Below are 5,699 nucleotides of genomic sequence, written 5' to 3'. Positions count from 1 at the left end.
ATTAAATTTGATATCATTTTAAACATGTTTTAAATTTAGGAGTGTGAACCATGTCATAGATGAAACTGTATGCAAAAATTTTATTACATAAGAATTGGTGTGCTAATTTTTAATCAATGTTATAGACACTTTCAGTAACTTCTAATGTTGCATTTCTACATTTGTATGTATTTAAAGTAGTGTGTGAATAATTTCTCATATTTAACGTAAAATGTAAATTTCAAGTGGCTCATAAATGATTTCATATTTCTAACTCTATATGAATTTGAAGGAACTTGCCTGCTGTTTTATTTGTGTGTGTAAACAACAGTGTCTTCAGCATAGAGGTTTACATCCACACTGACACTACTGTAAAAGATAGTTAATGTTCAAGTTAAATGATAAAAACAGTCAAATTAGTCAAATTACTTGTAGATGTCAATACATCTGAAAATTAAAGTTCAGTCTGTTTCTGATAATTTGATATAAAACCAAATTTTAATAAATAAAAACAAGGATGTTCATGTTAAACACACAATGATTTATTAATATCTTAAGAATGTTACAGTGAATTAATTTTACAAACCGGCCACACTCTGCAGAAAGTATTAAAAAGAAACATAACAACAGAAAACATAGAAGTAACAGAGAAGCAATGATTCAGCTTAATTTCATATTGATATGCAGGTCCCAATTAAAAGTGGATATAGATCATTAAAACAACACTTAAGTACAGGGTTTAACCTTAGTAACTGCAAATATATATGTTTATGGTATGATATAAGTATTTATTATCTGCAGGCTGACGGTATCTAACCTGTGGATAAAAAGATACATTTGACTAAAATGTCTGAACAGCGATCAAAGAGATAAATGAGATGACGTGATGAGGTTTGATGGTGAGAAAAGGCAATTAGAAAACAGTCAGTCAGCCGGTGTGCGGTTGGTGGACGGCCCCTTGTTTCTGAGGATCATCAGCAGAGAGAGTCCACAGCAGTACACCAGACTCTTCACTATCAGCACTGTGTAGAGCAGACAGAGCAGCTTCACCCTGCACTGAGGCTGGAGAGAATCCAGAGGAACCACTGCAACAGAAAAGCATTGAAAAAGAAATCAGTCAGTGCTCTGCTGCTCTGCTCTCTTTGACAGCATCTCCACATGAAGCTGAAGCACTGCTCAACACAGTCAGCAAGTCTTCATCACCTTCTTCTGTCAAGTGTTTCTGACAATTCAAATCACTCCAGGATCAAATAGAAAGTACAAAATATTAAAAGACACAGGTTGTTATGAGCTTGAAGTTGGATCACTAATTTTCTTTTTGCAGCGCACTTGGGGGGGCAGAAGAACTCCTCAATAAGCTAAATAAACTCACCTCTGACCTTTGACCTTACGTAGAAGTCATTAGACTAATTCTTAATATAGAAATATGAATGAGTGGAGCTTTAACATACAGTCCCTAAAGCTGCTGTAGCTCCCTCAAAAGCCCCACATTTTAGTATAGAGCCCCAACAGGTGTTATTAGTCAGAGTGGTGCAGGGAAAGCTCTGTGAGGGGGTTTGTTGTGCTGGTTGGACACTCTAACAGAATCAGGGAGTGTATGTGTTGAAATCCTTCAGTGATCAGCAGAAAGTGAAACAGACTGATATTGCAGCCCTAGACTGCAGCAGAACATTGGAGCTGTCCATGCAAGAGAGGCAGCAGGTGATCTTACAGTCATCTTGCTGCAGAGCTGCCAGGTGGTGGCTGGCTCTCTCTCTGGAGGACAGGGGGCTGCTGGGAGCTGGAACCTCTGAAACAGAAAAGGAGTCAAATGTTTGGAGTCGCAGTGAGAAATGTCAGTGCTCTGCTGCTCTGCTCTCTTTGACAGTGTCTCCACATGAAGCTGAATCACTGCTCACACACAGTCAGCAAGCCTTCATCACCTTGTTGTGTTTGGGCCTCCACTGTGCCGCCCTCGTGCTTGACGTAGCCAGCGGTATTTATATTTGCTGTTCTCTGGCTGATGGATAAGCAAGATGGCGCGGTGCGTCCCGGCTCTGTGAGCACCAGCTGCTCTCCATCATCACGGGTCAGCTCCTCCAAGAACCATCCTCCTTCTGTCTCTTCCAGGAGAACTGGACCAGAGGAGGAGACATGGCTGAGGCCAGACACAGCAGGGAGCTCTTCCCCTCCAGGTGGGCTCTGGATGCTGCTGGGTACACGCTCACCACGGGCTTCACTACGGGCTCATCTGAAGTTTGACAGCAGCAACAAGCAGCACACACACATTGACACAGTCAACAGCAGCTTCCAGCACTGCACTGCATTCAGTCTGATCCTGGAAACTACATGGACTCTGATCACTAAACTACTCATCAATACAGCACAAAGGTCCCCACATATACTGGATTCACCTTCACATAGATTTACTCTGCTATATATCATGGTTATATATGATGTTTATCATCAGAGAAAGATCAAGTTCAACAAAGTCAAAGATGGAAACATTATCTCAATTCTTTATATTCGTATTTCACTTTTATAAATCATCAGCTCACAATATATGTGTCTTCATAATGTCATATTAATGTATTTACAATATTTGAAGTATATCTTTATCAAAAACTTGTATTTACTATTCATTAAAATGTCATTTATAAGATATACAGTGTTTACTGCATAGGATATTACAGGATTTTATTGCTGATCTAAAAAACTAAAAATATTTGCAGTGATATATTCTGACAATATATATAATTAGAAATAAAGATGTGTTCATGTATTTTTATATTTTCTTATACATACAGAGGTTTAGGTATAATTTCTGAGAGTACACATATACAAACATTTTATTTATTGATACTAAATTCTATTTTGTATAAGGTAAATATTTAATATATTTATTTTAATCTTATGATCAAAATATTTCCCCTAAGTCAATTTTACATAAATTCTACATTAAACTAAATATGTCTTTTAGTGAAGGAAATATTTGTGGTGATATAAATAACAGTTATTACCACCAAACAAATATAAAGAAGAATACATAAATTAAATCTCTTCAATCAATTACAAATGTATCCAAACTATTGTTAATATATTTCATGAATTTAGATACATTCACCATTATATAAAGTGTGGTTACATTCATTAGATAAACTTTTTTAACATTATACACATTTTATTTACTGTGAATTAGTGGAATATATACCAAGTATAGATTTATATATATCATCCTGCATGATAAATTATATATACCGAAAATCTATGTCAGTCTATTAATTATATTTCACCTACACTCATATTATTTAACATCATTAAATTTGTATAATTATTAAATATAATATTTTACACATTTATGTTATTTCCCTCAAGTTGTTTGTTGTTGTTCAAAAGAATATTTCATATAAAAGACATTTATCATCAGACAACAACTGTATTCATTTACTGTATTTACCAGCATAAGTTTCCAAATCTCATTTCCCATAAAGGAAAATAAAGTTTAAAAACATATAAGATTGAAGAGTCAGAGTGAATGTGAAGAACCCTGCTCATCACTGAAATTCACTTTGATGAACTGGACATTTTGTAGAAAAAGTCAAGTGAGCAGGAAAATCCTCCACAATCCTTCATGTAGAAGTGAATTGATTTGAGGAAAGAGAAGAGAGAAAAGAAAAGCAGTGTGATGATTGATGAAGCAGCAGCTGATGACAATCCACAATGCTCTTCTAATATCAGACTTTTTGGACTCTTCAAAAACTTTGGAGCTCAAGCAGAAATAAAGAATTCCTTCTGCTGTGCAGTGAGATTGAAACATCTTTTCACTAAAGATGGAACTTTTTCATTGAACAACGGCTGCATCAGGAACTTTGTACCAACTATGACCAAACAAACATGTAAAGTGTGAAGCAGCAGAAAGTGACTTCAAACACATTTTACACTTCTTCAATAAAACAAATGAAGGAAAACAAATGTTTGTTCTTACCTGATACATACAGTTTAGTTCCAGAGCCAAAGTTGTAGTAGAGCTCTCCTCCCACAGTGAAAAAGATTGATACAAAAACCTGTCTGTTGTTGAATGTGTCAGCTGAGGTGAAGGAGTCCACATTATGAACCAGGATCATATTTCAGCTCCATCATGTGTTTCTCTAATGTTCATATCAACATGACTCTTCTTCTCTTCTCTTTTTTCTTCACACTGAAATATCTCAAGAAATATTCCCATTTCAATTGGTTCAGACGTTCATGTTCCCCTCAGGATGAACCCTGGTAACTTTGGTGATCCTCTGACTTTTCATCTAGCGCCATCATCAGGTCACATTGAATTTGTCCAATACTTTGGTTTATGATCAAACACCTGCAGAACTAATGACGTTCCCATCAGCCTCAGCTGCTCTTTGTTTTTACTGATTATTAGCAAATGTTAGCATGCTAACAGTACAACTGCTAAACACCATGTTATCCATGTTAGCATTATCACTGTGAGCATGTTAGCATTTAGCTGAAAGCAGCACTGTGTCTTAGTCCAGCCTCACAGAGCTGCTGCATGGCTGTAGACTCCTGTTCATCCTCATGTCAAACTTTGGCTTGGAGCCTCATCACACTTGTCTTTGTACATGTCATTGCTCCAATGGTTCTCATATGATTTAAAGTTTCTTTGTTGTTTCCAGCTTTTCTGTTGAATCTGATTTGATTCATTGAGTTTCTTTGATAGTTTTCTCCTCATCTTGTTTTATTATTGTGCTTCTGTGTTTCTTCTTTGTCCTCACTGTGTGGAACAACAGGAAACCAGCTGAAATATCAGATCAAAATATCAATCAATATCAAAGAAAAGTCAAGAAAAAGTATTAGAGCTGGAGGTGAAATATGTGAACCTGGGCTGTGGTTTCCTGCTCTCTTCCTGTCACAAACACTGTTTGACATCTGTTCATCTGGAGGTTTTTGTTCAGGCTGCAGGGATCATTTCTCACTGTGGGGATCAACTTTCACACAGGAGCAGTAGTAGAAGGCTGAATGAGAAAGTTGAACTTTCCTTATCTTCAACTCACAGCCGTTTTCTTTATTAACAGCTGTGAAATCATCTTCCTGAGGATGATTGTAACTACCTATGCTGCCAGTTTCCCTGTAAATGTACAGAATCAAGCTGAATGTTTCTGTCTCTTTCTTCTGGTACCAGAATACATAAGAGCCAACACACTGGTCAGTTCGATCACAGCTGAAGGAGACTGTTTCATTAACTCTCCTGGTCAATGATAACTGGTCTTGAATCAGCTCGGCAATTGGCTCTGCTGCCATGGCAACCAGTGCTGTAGAGACACAGACAGGTAGATGAAGGTTAGTGTGACAGTGTTACAGGTTGAGTTTGCTGGCTCCTGATTGGCTGGAAACACTCACCTGAACACAGACAGCACAGAGCAGCAGCTGGGAGGAAAAGCATTTTGTGCCGTGGTGTTTCCTCTGGTGAACCTGGGGAGAAGTGGAGCTCTGATGCAGCTGAGGCCAAACAAGGACGAGGTGTGAGCTCAGACGAGGGCCACGTGGTTTCTGACGCCTCCTCAAACTTCCCATCAGCCCCTGCGGCCCACAGATGAGGCTGCTGCTGCTGATTGACGGTTCAACTGAAGCTGTTGTGTGCTTTTCCTCTGAGTGGGAGCTTTTAAAGGGGAAAGAAAAATGACAAACTCTGGTGAGTTGAAGAGTGAAAAACAATTAAAATGCAAAAAGCTTCTATGTTTCAGTGT

At 37.8% G+C, this 5,699-nt stretch overlaps 1 pseudogene; it reads right to left on the bottom strand.

The window, feature by feature from the left end:
• Positions 1 to 524: 524 nt before the first annotated feature.
• Positions 525 to 5,395, bottom strand: LOC111233190 (annotated as a pseudogene).
• Between the last annotated feature and the right edge of the window lie 304 nt (positions 5,396 to 5,699).

The sequence above is a fragment of the Seriola dumerili genome, unplaced genomic scaffold, assembly GCF_002260705.1.
Source record: "Seriola dumerili isolate Sdu_G_001 unplaced genomic scaffold, Sdu_1.0 BDQW01000018.1, whole genome shotgun sequence".
Lineage (NCBI taxonomy): Eukaryota > Metazoa > Chordata > Actinopteri > Carangiformes > Carangidae > Seriola > Seriola dumerili.
Note: the sequence above shows the minus strand (reverse complement) of the source record. Positions and strands in the feature narration are given on the sequence as shown.